General features: G+C 42.2%; 2 pseudogenes; both read right to left on the minus strand.

Annotated features, from left to right (window-relative positions):
• Positions 1–720: 720 nt before the first annotated feature.
• On the minus strand, positions 721–5,084 carry LOC144769418 (uncharacterized; annotated as a pseudogene).
• Positions 5,085–6,977: 1,893 nt separating this feature from the next.
• Positions 6,978–14,419, minus strand: LOC144769419 (uncharacterized; annotated as a pseudogene).
• Between the last annotated feature and the right edge of the window lie 288 nt (positions 14,420–14,707).

Here is a 14,707-nt window from a genome sequence, read left to right on the forward strand (position 1 = left end):
ATACCATTACTTTGAGGGTGATAAGCTGATGAGAGCTGGTGTGTTATTCCTAGCAAGGTGGTAAGATGGGAAAAGATGTTATTCACGAAGTGAGTGCCATTGTCGGATCTGATCCCTTCGTTAATTCCCAATCTCAGAATAAACTCACGGATCAGAAAAGTGGCAGCCGACTTGGCATCATAGTGCACAGAAGGGCCTGCTTCGATCCACCTTGAAAATGGACAGACTACAACTATGTGATACCAGTAACGGTTGCATCTGTAAATCATAACAACATAATCATTGTGCAACTCCTTGAAGGGTCCTTGTGGTCGGGGTATTGTAGAAGCTATTACCTTGAAGGTGGGATTTGGGGAATACTGCTGACACACGGTGTATGTGTATAGGTACATTGTGATCATCTAATTTAAGTTGGGAACGAACCAATCCTGGCGTATCTGGAGGGACATGTTGTCTCTGGCAGTGTGTGATGGAAAATGTTGCTGGTTCCAGGCTATAAGTAGTAGTGCTTGGGGCATGACAGGCTTCCCTGTGGATATCTGTCTGCATACTAAATCTGTATCTCTTTGTGTGCATCCCCAGATTCCCACAACTGCTTTTCATGGTCTGGAGCATTTTCCTGTATCTCTCTTAGATGTAGGTGAGCTGTTTCTGTATAATGCCTAGAAGGGTCCAGGGGATCACAAGATGCATCTGCGTTGCTAGCTGCTGTGTCAGTCGTTAATAGAATTGTGGCAGGTACATTGTTTAGAGGGATTTTGGCTGCTTCCTTGGCTGCCCAGTCAGCTAAGGTATTTCTATGGGACACAAAGACTTGAGAATTTGTGTGAGCTGCGCATTTTACTACAGCGACTGCATGTGGTAGAGCTAGAGCTACAATCTGATCTTTTAAAAGAGGGCGATGCATGACAGGACTTCCATCATATTTTAGGAATCCCCATCTGCTCCACCACATAATGCTGGAATACACTGTTGTAGTGACATAGGCTGAATCAGAATACACTGTAATTGTTTCGCCTCCACCCTGTTTAAGGGCTGCCACCAGTGCTACTAGCTCAGCAGCTTGAGCAGAATAATGGGATGGCAAAGTTATCTGTTCTGTTATCTGCAAAGTATCTGAAGAATCATGCTGCATAGCTCTGACCACTGCTGTCCTGTATTTCATATTCCTGTGTCCTGATCTATTGTGGAAGATCCATTTAAAAAATATACAACAATACCTGGAATAGGGTCTTCTCTTGCTTGGCTACACTAATCTGGAGTATATGTTGCACAGTCACGGGGGTCACTATCTGCATCTTCAATAGGGGGTGCAAAGAAAGTAGCAGGGTTGACGGTGTGACACTTGACTACCTTGAGAGATGGTAGTGATAAAATTATTTCATAGACTGATACTCTCTGTGTTGTTAGTGTCGTCTTAGCCTTCTGAATTATTGCAAAGACTGCATGTTCTGCATGCAGCGTCAGAGATGAACCTATGACAATGGTCCACCCGACTCTTCACCAAACTTACTGCTCGGAATACCCTCTTAGAATATTTGAGTAACCATCCGAGAGGTTTGAGGGACAGGCTTCCCTTCGGACCATTTCTACGTATTCGTAGAAATTGTTTTTTTTAAAGAAGACTACTTTCGTGAAGCAGAGATTTTATCCCAAAAATTGCAGCAACGTGGTTATTCGCGTAAATTGGTTAAACACTCGATGAAACGGGCATGGTACAATCACCGTGACCTACTGCTGATTCCTAAAACTCGGAAACCAATGACCCGTATACCATGTGCGACTACCTTTGGCACTCGCAGTAACCAAATTTCAGGAATCATCAAAAAACATTGGCCGCTAGTTGTGGCTACAGGGATTACACAGGAGCTACCGCTTTTCTCTTTCAAACGGGGCAAAAATCTCCGTGACCATTTGGTCCGAGCAGCTTTGCCCCGGCCTGAAAGTCCGAATTTAACATCTATGTGGGGCTTAAATAAAATTGTGGGACACTTCAAATGTGGCGGCTGCCTCATGTGTGTCCCCAGTATGAACACGAAACAGTATTTGCATGGCAACATTAAACATGATTTGCGCAATTTTTCTAATTGCAATACATCCAATGTCATATATGCAATTTGGTGTCCGTGCGGCCTGATTTATATCGGCCAAACGACCCAAAAGATCAAGATACGACTTGGACAACATAAAAGCAGGATACGTTGCCAAACTGAAAATGCACCCCCTGGTGGCACATTATTTACAGCTTAATCATGCCCCAGGAGATATGCGCTGGCAAGTAATCGAAGTGATACAAATTCCGGAACGAGGTGGCAGTGTTGCCAATATTTTGAGTAGGACTGAATGCCGCTGGATGCTTTGTCGCAACAGCATCAATCTTGGCTTTATCTCTATGGAGGAGTCCCACTCTGTGATAACAAGCTGAGTTATAAATATGCCACTATGTCTTTGCTAGTACTGTAATTTTAATACACCTAAGCAATCAGCTGTTTTTCCATTTCTTTCACTTTTCGCTTTTTTATAAAGATTGGTGTACTTGTCTTGAACAATCTATACTGTATTATATGTATTGGCTATGACGATATCACAATCTTATGACATACTGGTCTGTATAACCGTCCTCTCTGTCTTGGTTGATGGTGAATCTAGGCAATGTGGTGGATACAATGACTGTCCGATTTAATAATATGCTGTATGGTATTTGTTTATTTTTATTTTTTATATGATGGATTTAATTATTTCTTTTGACACATATAATGCTGAATCATGTATTTACAGTAATTTCTAGTACCTTGACCAATATGATGTGGAATTGTTGTATTATGTACCTAGACCTGTTCAAAGGAAAACACTTTTACTACTGCATGCATTCTGCCTTTATAATTTACTTTAATTATGGTGGATTGTGTTTGAGTTCTATTTTCACTTATTAGTGCAATTTTGTGGAATTTTTCATCCATTGCCATCTAATAACAGCTTCTAGATGTTCGATCTGCGATCAGTTTTTTGTGCGCAGCATATTGTGGTCCTCTTTGGATCTGGTTGTATTAATATACATGCACCAATACTCCTTGCCAAGATGGTGCCCACGTACGTTGGTCACGTCGTGGCTGAGCCTTTCTAATTTTAGTCCGATTTTTGACTGGACGGCTAGTATCTCGTGGAGACAATCCGTGTTTTTAGCTTCTGACTGGACGTGTATTTTGGTAAACCTGGCTTCTTCGAAATGTATATGACCGTTTTGCAAGCTTAATACCGGCTTGTGGTCTTCTCAACCGCAGCCCACATTTGCCATGACTCCGCGCTATCTGTATACGCGCTGGTTTAAGCCTACTATTGGCCGTGCCTAGGGCTCAATGGACTACGTTATGGATGTAATCAGCGCGGCCACGTTGTGACAGCCTAGGGATCGCATTAATATACATGTAGATATCCCCTTTTCCAAGATGGCGCCCACGGACGGCTTGGGGATCATAGTAATATACATGTAGATACCCCCTTTCCAAGATGGCGCCCACGGACGTTGGGCACGTCTATTTCTAGTCCGACTTTTCAATCGGACGGCTAGAACTTCGTGGAGACCACCCATGGTTCTGAGCTCCCGAATGGACATGTAATTTGGTAAGCCTGGCTCTTTAGAATTGTGCACGACCCTTTGATAATTTTAGTATTGGCATGTGGGTTTTCTCTACCGCAGTTCAACCCCCCTCTGATTTCGCGCTAATTGCTTATGACATTACCGGTCGTGCCTAGTGCTGCATGAACTGTACCAGCACAGCCATTGTTTTAGAGTCTATTTTCTTTAGCAGCCCCACCGGTTCCTATTACGGTTTGGGCTCCTTTGGGGGACCGACCCGGGCTGTTTGGATGTTTAGACAGCCGCTTATAGGACTTAGCCCTGTAGCATACATGTCTTGGGCGGTTGTATATTTTTGGGGGTCTCCCCGACATGTAATTTTGTGCCGGTAGTGAACAGTGAGTTAGGACCTTGATGTCGGTAATTGTTTGACTCAGTTATTCATCTGAATCGTGGCGGGAGTTTAATGAATTATCCTTGCCTTTCCCTTGTTTTTCAGCCGATTGATTTAGAAACACGTGGGAGCTATTTATACGCCACACGTAGAAAGTATCAAATTCTGGACCCTCTGGATGCTTTCTGAAAAATTAACATTTTTAAGTAAGTGTATTTCATTCCTTAGTGGTAAATTATCTCTTGGGTACGGTAATTCTGTCCCATACTAGTACCGCAGTATGATTGACTGTCCGTTCTGATTTTTATGTAGAAGCTGGACTAATTGTGACAGCCATCAACATTTGTGATTGGCCAGTCCTGTATAAAGGTGACTCTTTATATATTGCCTTGTTGGGCAATGGATTCATGTTGGGTGTGGTGGTAGTTTTAACTTGTCTATTACTCTTCTTTCCATTCCCTGACGCTGGGTGCTCTATTCCTCAGTCCTTTCCTTTGATGAAGCCTTTTCCTTTGAAGAAGCCTACTTGCTGAATGTATTTATGACTTTTTGTAAACTTTTTATTGTACAGCAATATATCTCTCAAGCCTAACTCAAGTCCTGATGATGACCGCATAGTAACCCAGCGGTTGAAACGCCGTCGACGCTTTTTGTGGCCATAATTTTTAAAGGACACATTATTTTGTCTTTTGTTGTTCTTTTGCACATGTAATGTCTGTTTTGCTAGCCACTTGTTTGGTTTGTGAAGCTGTTTGTATTTTGTTTACCAACACTTTGTCTTGAGCATAACTGTTCTTTTTGAATTCTTAATATATATAACAAATTATAACTGTTTTTTGAATTGTCTATGAATACCCAGGCTTCTTGTTGTTTTTCTTTTTTCATTGTTTGCATGAAGTTGGAATATACCCCTTTTTTTTACTTCTCTACCTGAACCCTTGTTAGGTGTTATAATATCATGACAATGGGGGCACTTTCCTCAATCGAAAAAGCTACTGTTGCCAAAGCTTGCTCGCAGGGGTAATGGCCTTTCATAACCGGATCAAGTAGACCACGAAAGTACGCAATTGGGTTGTGGCCTAAAGGATACTTTTGGGTGAGGACAGCCGTCATCACCTGGCCATTGCAGTGGCAAAAAAGGAAAAACTCTTTAGTGTAGTCTGGTGTTCCTAATCCTGGTGCATTTGTTATCACTGTCTTTAGTTTGTGAAACGTTTCTGGCATTTCTGCTGTCCATGTTATTCTGTCTTTCTGTGTATTTTCCAGTTTGACGGCTGTGAGCAAAGGGGCTATGAGGGTGCTATAGTAAAAAGCCCATTGTCTGACTTAGTTACGAAGGCCCAAAATATTTTGCATTCCCTTCACTGTCTCAGACTCAGTCATCTGCCTAATTGATGCTGCTCTTTCAGGTGTAACTCGGCGGCCTGAGGCCAATAGCAATTGTCCCAAATAATGGACTTCTTCCTGACAATATTGTAATTTGTCTCTGTCTACTTTGTATCCTCGTTAAGCGCGGGTGAAATGCAGAGACACAGTGTCTTTTCTGCACTGTTCTTCTGTGGCACTACAAATTAGTAAGTCATCAACATACTGCATTATTGTGCTGTCACTTTGAAAATTAGCGAGGTCATTCTTGACTGCTCTGTTGAAGACACTAGGGGACTCACAGTACCCCTGAAATAAACGAGAATGGAGGCACTGGGAGCCTCGAAATGAGAATGCAGTCATGTAATGATTATCTGGGTGTAATGGAATGCTAAAGAATACATTTTTCAAGTCTATGACTGAGAAGTATTTAGCATCTTTAGATACGTTAGTCAGGATAACGGAAAGGTCAGGTACTACAGGAAATTCCGGAATCACTATATCGATAAGGGGGCACAGGTCTTGAATCATTTGCCATGAATTAGTCATGGCCTTCTTGACCGGTTAAATCGGGGTATTGCAGGGGGATACACCTGGGTATATGACTCCATGCTCTACCAATGCCTGTATAACTGGGGCGATGCCTTCCTCTGCTTCTTTGGATAGAGGGTATTGCCTTACCCTTGTTAGTATTGCTCCTTCCTTCAAGGTTATTCTGAATGGGACTACTGTGCTGATGAGGCCCACGTCATGGGGTCCTATTGTCCACAAATCAGAGCGTACCTGCTCAAGGTCGTTGTCCTTACTTGGACCAGAAACAGTCTTTGGTATTGCAGATCTTGTTTCCAACGTAGTATGCAATGGAATACTATCTTGAATAAACTAACACTGACCTTGTGGGTTCATTGGCAAACAACTGGTCATCTGATATATCTTTTACTTTTAAATTGGGGTCATGAAAGAGGACACAGGCCCACATCATACAGGTAAAATCACTGGCCATCACCATCCCCCAGGTGGAAGATATCTCCACAGCTTCCCACCTCCAGTATGAGACCTTTACCCAAGACTTCAGAATTCAGGTTTTCTGACCAGGGGCTCTGGCGGCGGAACAGAAATTCAACTAGCTCTCCTGTTAGTTCTGGTGTTTCTGCTATGAAAGTATACCCTGCTCTAGTAAAGGCTGGGATGTCTATAGGCCTAGCTTTTGTTCAGTAACCGTCTGGGTGGTGAGTGACCATTGTCATGATACATGTACGAGACATTCCTGGCGTTGAGCAGACCATTGTCCCATCCTCCTCAAAGTAGATGGACATGTTTAATTTTTCCATAAGATCACATCCTAACAAGTTTGCTGGGCTGTGGTGGAGAATAAGAGACTGCTGTTAACGTACCTCCCCCTATCTCCATCTCCACAGGTTTGGTGAATGGAACCCTCATCACTTCCCTGGAGAACCCCCATGTATCCATTGATGAGTTTGACAGTGGATGTCCTCTCTCATGGATACAGGACCTAGTGGCCCCAGTATCAATGAGAAAGCTGTATTCTCTGTCATTTATGGCTACCGTCACAGTGGGTTCCTCGTCTGGCCTGTGAGTTATCGATAGTACTGGACACATGAGACTACTCCGTGGGCACCTTCATTGAGCATATCCTCCCACATAATTTTGCTGAAAGGGGTTTTCTCCTCTTACCGTTACTCCACCTTGTAAGGTCTGGTGTTGTACAGTGGGCTGCACTGCCTGATGCGGCCCATACAACATTTGGGGCATGTGTTGTTGCACCTGTTGGGACTGGAAATGTTGAGGCTGCATTTGGGGCTGTGGAAGATATATCACTTGAGGGATCATGGCAGGCTGTGCCACAGTGCGACTAGGTGGTACCATTTGTTGGCCATATATTTCCCCTGCCTTTTCGTTGTTCTTTTTGGTCCTCTATTCCCTGATGAAATTTCCTGGCATCTTAGAGTAGTGGCATGTTTTTCCGTCCCTAAATGTGTCTTGCCTATTTTCTGTTATTAAAGCTGGGGGCATATTGTTGGGGTCTTGAAGTGGTGTTTACAGGTGGCCGGCCAAAGACAATGCGGCCATTTGGGTAGCCACGGTGACAGTTCCTCCCTCTGTCCTCTTTGCTAGTTTCCGTTGTACTAACTTAGCTGCTGCTTTCTCAATTTTATCCTTCTTGCTCTTTTCCTTGTCCTGTCTCCTTTTACAATACTGTATTATATGAGCCTGTATATCAGTCCATGGTTTGGCTTCTAAGGCTACTATGTTATCTAGTTTGTCCTGCACTTCAGCTAGTAATTCCTTTTTTACTATGCTATAGAATAGTATTGCATTTTGTCCAGACACATCCCATCTTTCCCCCTACCGCCTGTGTCCATTTTTCTCTTTCATTCTGCTTAGGAATTGTGCTGGGTCTTCAGCTGCATTGTCTGTGCCTTTAGAGATCCAATGTCTGGCCTGTCTGGGTACATTTGTCTTAGTTGTGTCCAAACAACTCCCCTTACTTTGTTGAAGTGTGCCCCATCACATTTTGAATTAGTCAATGCCACATTCTATACTCCTGCTTTCATGAACAGTGTGTCTGTTTCAGTTCCTATAAGGGAGCTTAATAAACATTTGATGTCGCCTATCGCAAGGGGTATCCCTGCTGTGTGTCTTTTAAAAGCAACTATCCACTTCCCCGCCCCTTCTGCAAGTGGTGGCAGCTGTTTTTTAAGATTTTCGTTATCCATCTGGGGCCATGGTATGTATTGGGGTGTCCCTGAACCTTTAAATATTAGGGGCAGTTGTGACCGGACTGTGTCTCTATGTCCAGTAGGGTGGCTTGAGTCATACTGTCTGGTATATCTTTGCCATATTCACAAGGTCTAGCCAGCGTTATATAAAACCTTTTAAATAAAAATAAACAAATAAATAATCCCACTCAGGATCCCCTATACCGTGAAGGTTGCACATCTCCGCATTTGCCATGTCTCGTGGTTAAAAAAAAAACATCTAGTGGACATGGTGTCATTTGTGGTTCTAGTCCTTCTGTCCAACCTGCTAGATTGCCAGTAAAAGGGACAACATTGGACCAACTCTGTTCTTGTTGGGCCACTATTTCATTGGATGTCTGGTCATTGTCTGGGCTCACAAGGAGTAGGAGTGCTGTGTCTTTTCTCAATGTCATTCTTCCTGTCATGTTCGATGTCCCCTGCTTCTCATAAGGGCGTGCATGCGTTCCATCAAATTTCAATCTGTTTAACTCTCGCTGTCTCCTCTGTAAGGCCTGAGTAACCCTATTGTTTTCTCCCCCCTCACAGGCAAACTGTGACTGTTCTCTATCATAGTCGTTAATGATGGACATTCTATTAACATGCTCTGTAACATCATCTAATGCCCCATCTGATCCTATGTAAGTTCTGTCTGACCTCATGTCTTCTTCACCTAAGAGGTTATGTGCACGGAGGAAGTCCTCCGAGCTTTGGTGTTTCATCATTTGTGACCTGTCTAGTGTCTTCCGATGCTACAAGGGGACCGCCTCTTTTTCCCAGGTTGTTCTTGTGTCCATCTTCCCTTATTTTGACCAACTTGTTATCGCCATCCTCCTCTATCAGTCTCCAGCGTGCTGCAGGAGGTGTTTTTGGTGTAAAGGCTAACTTTTCTGTCCTCCTCTCACTCTTGGGGCTTGAATTCCTTGGACCGTTGACTCTTTTCCTAGTAACACCTCCTCTCTGTGTGTCCTTTGAATCTCATTTTGGGTGCTGGCCTTCGCTTTTATCTTTCTCGGCAGGTGCAGTTTCATCTTCTAAATGAAGTGTAAAGGTACCATCCACTGTTCCTACATATTTATTGGTGTCTCCCCCAACATCTCCTGAGGTGTGCTAGTCATTCATGGTCGTGGCGTTAGCCGGACATATTCACTGTGTTTGGAAAATGCTTCTGATGGTAGGCTACACTCAGGGTCTGAATATCCTACAGCAGGCAGATGTGAGGAGGTGGGAGGGTGTTTGATGAATTAACCTGCATCGTATACATGCACTGTACCTTTGCAATGTTTAAACTTGCTTCTGCCTCTCGGTACAGCGGTGGAGGAGCTGACGGCGGGGCCTGGGGTCTTATCTCAGTCTCCTTCTCGTGTGGTTCACAAAATACATTCCACTGATCTAAGATGGTCTTTCTTTTTTCTAATTTCTTCCCATTATATTTGCTTTGCAAGAGAGTGGCTATATAATCTAATGTTATGTTGTAAAAAAAGCCCTTCGCATGCCATGCATGTTCAAGTTTAATGTTGCATTAAGCTACACCTTACAATATTTCTCTATTTTGTCCTTGTCGCCAGAGAACACCTTAACCATGTGTTCTAAAGGGGTCCCCATTATTTATGGGGCGCACTTGGACTCTGTTTAGTCTTATATTTGGGCCTAACTTGTCCCTGTTGTAAGTGTTCACTCTACCTAATGAAATTGCTAATTCTCACTTCTAATATACTTTCCACCTGATACTCTTATCTACCTCAAAGGGTATTATGGTAGATTTCCTTCAGGCTATTCTCCTTGCTACTCATATAGGTAATGAGTTAATTTCTTGGGGGGCTTCTGGGGGATGTAGAATTCAAAACCAATTCCAATATCTTAAGTGTGGAAAGGTCCTGTTCAGAATCACCTGCAAGAAAATTAAGGACGTTCCTATCAAGTCAATCAGTTATTTCTTCTATGGTATGTGTACCTTGAAAATAGCTATTTAGGTCCTCATCTATACTATTTGATAGTTCTTCTAGGCTCCAATCTGGAGGCTCTAAGGTTTGATTAAAGGGATAATAATTGATAGCATCAGAATTTGTTGTGGGGTTCATGAGGTTGCTGTACACTACTCTTAATCACTATAATGTGGAGGACAATGTTTTTGTTTACTTCTCTGGGACCAGTCTTTTTTGTTATCTGACAGGAGTGTTACTGTCACATCAATATATGCTGTCAGGAGATCCATCTGTGATGTATAATCAATACCTAGGTGCTCACAAACCTCTGACATTAAGGTGTTATCTGATGGTATTGGGATTGCTGGCCAACCAGGGTCAGTACCAGTAGAAAGGGCCACAGGGAGACCGTTATAAAAATGGATGATTAATTCGGGACTCAGTTGTGGTTGGGTACCTGTGCGCACTTGAGACATTTGTCTAAATAAAAATAAAAATCCTTTTCCTAAAACTCTACAAGTATTTCACACAATAAATAAATCTTTAGATTAAACAGCACAAAGCTACAAAATGACATTAATGTGTGTCCGTACTTCTATTCACATCTGCATAGGCATATTAATGCACTCTAAAACTTCATACTAGGGCAAAAATGACTACTACTGCTGCTGCTGCAGCTGGTCGCTTCTCCCGAACTCACAAGGAGGATATAATTCACTGCCTGTAACTACAAACTATGACTTTCAGACTTAAAGTCTGAGATGACTTGAATTGTTCTGCTCTTACTCAGAATAAAATTCCAATGAACACCAGGTTTTCACCTGTTTCTTTGCCACAACATCAGAATGTACATTGGCTGTCCAGCTTTAAGCCCTACTCTTTCCTGACCACTTCTAGCTGTTTTAGCCAGGTTCCCTTGTACCTTTCGGACTTACCACTGAAGCTCTAGTCCTTGTTATTGTGTCAGTGCACAATCATGCATGCATTTCCCCATATATAAACATTAATAAAAATAATACCATAGGACACATTATACTGTCAACATGCTACCTGTAAGGTAGAAGGGACGACATTGGCACTGTTCTCACCTTTGAAGAATGCCAACTCCCAAGCCTCACCTGTCCCAAAGAAATGTGAAGACTTTCTAACCGGCGTCTTCTTACCTTCTTTTAGTTGCGCAAAACCATTTCTATAAGGACAGGCGGTGCCCAGGGTGTGGCAGGGGGCAAGAAGAAGTGGAACTCCTGGCTGGCGATGTTGGAGGGAAAAATCTCTTTAAGAATAACACAGGAGCAGGTTGACAATACAATATGGTTTAATGCATTAATCAGCTGGGAGATCAGCCGGACTCCGCATAGACTGGAGTCTGATTTCCAACGAACAATTCAAAAGCAGTAGCTTATATACTCTAAAACCACAAGTGATAAAAGTTACAAGCATAGTATTTACGTCACAAATGAGTAGATTAAAATCAGCAGTTACAACAATTTCTTGGAAACAAACCACATATAGATATGGGCCACATGGCCCTCCAATCTCATATTGTCAGAAACCTCCTTGGTGTTTTTTCTATTCTCAGACTATTATCAACATTTTGCATACATCTGTTAGGGAAGAGTTGTGGCACTGTGGCCAGGGTGACTGACACTGGATGCTGGGGCTCATGGTTCGATCCCCAGCATCGACGGCAGGTCAGCCCAGCACCATGTGACTGTGGGCAATAGCTCGCTTAATCTTCCCGACGGCCCCCAGTGCCAGGATGCCTCCGGGTAGCTGTGCACTTTACAAATACTGGATATAACAAACAGTGTGACCTGCTGGTTCAGCTAAACTCACTGTCCTTTCTAACATGCTATTTGCTGGCCTATTTCTCGTGCAGAGGCTTGGGCCTGTATTACTACTCAGGCCTAAAACTGCTTTTGTTTGTGTTTGTACAAAATGTATCCTATTTTTCCCTATATCAATAGGTTTCATAAGAATCTTTCCCAATATGTACCATCACATTTACCCACAGAGAATGGGTAAAAACCCTTGATACACCATCCCCCTTTTCTAGTGAGTCAGTATTGATAGTAGGTGAATTGCCCAACACCGGAGGCTGTAAACATTCAATGTAAGGTATAGTGACAGGTATATGTGAAAAGAGTGCATTCACAAATCATCTGAGATACTGGTGATAACATGACACAGGATTTTTGGAAAACATGGCACGCAGTGTCACTTGGAATGCTGCTGCAAAAAGTTCTTACCAAGTTCAACAAAAATGTAAGTGATTTTGTTTGTTTTTGCAGTGATTCAGCTACGTATATGAAAAAGTTGTGTGATGATCTGTCAAAATCGATACCTGAGCCAAAGTGCTTCCCTGTAAGAGATCCTTGCCACTTGTTAGATGGTATGCTGAAAGCATCTTTACAATCCTCAGAGTTAATGAAGAATGCTATTGACTTTTTAGTCCATTCTGGTGCACTGTTTTGTTATGCATGGAAACTAAAATGCAAATATTTCTCATTGTGTGCTTTGTGTGGCATCAACCAAAGAGTCATCCCAACAGTGTCACTTAGCTGGTGGTTTTCAGTCCTAGAGGCATGAATGCTATATTATCCATGTGGCAACCGTTTACTGAACTTTTGCTGAGTGATGATCCCAAAGGCAAGAAATGTGAGGATCTTTGGTCACATATTGATAGTGAGTTAAAAAACTACACTCTACTGCATTCTTAGATTTTTACAGGAAAGCATGACTGCTGTAGTGCACATACTAAACAAACTAGAGTCTGAAAACACCCTTATCTATGAAATGTTCAGCATAATTGGTGTAGATGTGAATCATATCCTTGAGAGTAGGCTGGCCAACACTTTTAGTGTCTTTGGCACTGCAACATATTCCATGTTAGGGTACTTCCCACTTGGTAAGCAGAGAAATGTTGAGGGGCAATTCAGGAACTTTTACTTTACAATGTATGAGAAATAGCCCTTCACCAACCATGGCATTTAAAGTCAATGAAGCCTCACTGTGGTACTCTGCACAAGTTATAGATCCCTTCCATAAAGGGAAATTTTATCCGGAGTTTCAAAAGTGCTGCCTAATTTTTGACCGCTTCAATAACTCTGAGGGCAAATACGCCCAGTTCAACGCATATGTTGCAGAGCCTGTCGCAGAGAATCATAATCTTCAGGTGCACCAATATTGGCATGGAAAGTTATGTCAGTGGCCAGAGTTAGCAAATTGTATACTGGCTATTATGGCGTGGCCTGTCTCAAGTGCCAATGTTTAGAGGGCCTTTTTTACAGATAAAAGTTTACATGGGAAGGAAAGAGCGAGCGTGCATGACCAAAGACTCACTGAAGAAGTATTGTATGCTGTACTACGATACGTTTGATTTGTAAAATTGTATTTGGACTTCATTTACACTGTAAGTACACGGTCCATATACCATATACTATCAGTGCAGAAAACAAGCGATAATAAAAGCAAAACGTTCCATAAACACTGGAAAAACACTGTTTCTGTTGTTTTTAATGGCGCGAAAATGTGTAACCACTGATAACCACTGTTTTTTAAGGTATTGAAATCACTTGAAAACACTGAAAAAACCCCACCAGAATTTACCAAAAATTGAAACTGAAAACAAGAAAGCCTATTCATAATATACAACAAATCGACAGAGAAATGGGCAGCATCCCTAGTAGCGACGCAAAAAGACCTGGCTTACCTCCAAATTCAGGGTTCTTATATAGCACGTTCCATCATAAAAAGCAGTGGGAAATGCACTGTCAGTGCGGTGCAAACAAAAGTGTCTTTATATCAGCAAATCATATTTATTCATTTTAAAACATCATAGTACCATCCTAGTAATATCCCACTACATGAATATGCAGTGTATGAGAAGGAAGAGCCTTGAAAGTATCTAATGGCTAACACTGGTGTTCTTGGAGAACAAAATGTCATACAACATAAACAGCGCTCATTTTACTGTGTGCAGTGTCAATGAGAAATATAAGCCATTCTATTTCAAAATGAAATCGAGACCTAGTTAGCCTAAGCCAGGAAAACAACATTCTAGACAACACAGCCCTTTCGGTCTAATTGCAAATGATTCCCATAATTAAGCAAACTGCATTTTACTCTGCTTCACTTTACCTGATCAGAAATTAATCCCAGAACCGACTCTCTACATCACCACATGTACGCTACCTGGTGTCTCACTACCTCATCTCTCTAACCTGGCTACGTCCACCCCTCTCTCCTTCTACTTCCCTTTAACTCATCTCTCTACCTTATTTCTTCTCTGGACTTCACCTCTTTGTCTGCATTCCCTTCTCACTATTTCTCACTCTCTTCACCGCCACCTCACCCTTAAACCTTACCTAGCTATCGCTTTCTCCACCTGCTTCATCATCGTTCTAACACTGTATCTTTTTTCTGGTTACCTCACCTTTCTCTAATTACTTTACGTCTTCCCCCATGTGACATAGGTTTCTACCTCAATTCCATCTTTACCATGTTTCTCACTCTTCCTAACGACTCTTGGTCTACCATGTTAATTATTTCTCTGTCCTTATTCTGTTTAATGCCAGAGAAGTATACGCCAGAGAAAAAAACCAAACTAATCAGAAAAGTATACACATAGGAGAAGAGAAGGAACAAGACAGGAGAAGATAATTATGGAGAAATTGATCGAATTTCA

Source organism: Lissotriton helveticus, chromosome 7 (genome assembly GCF_964261635.1).
Source record: "Lissotriton helveticus chromosome 7, aLisHel1.1, whole genome shotgun sequence".
NCBI classification, from domain to species: domain Eukaryota; kingdom Metazoa; phylum Chordata; class Amphibia; order Caudata; family Salamandridae; genus Lissotriton; species Lissotriton helveticus.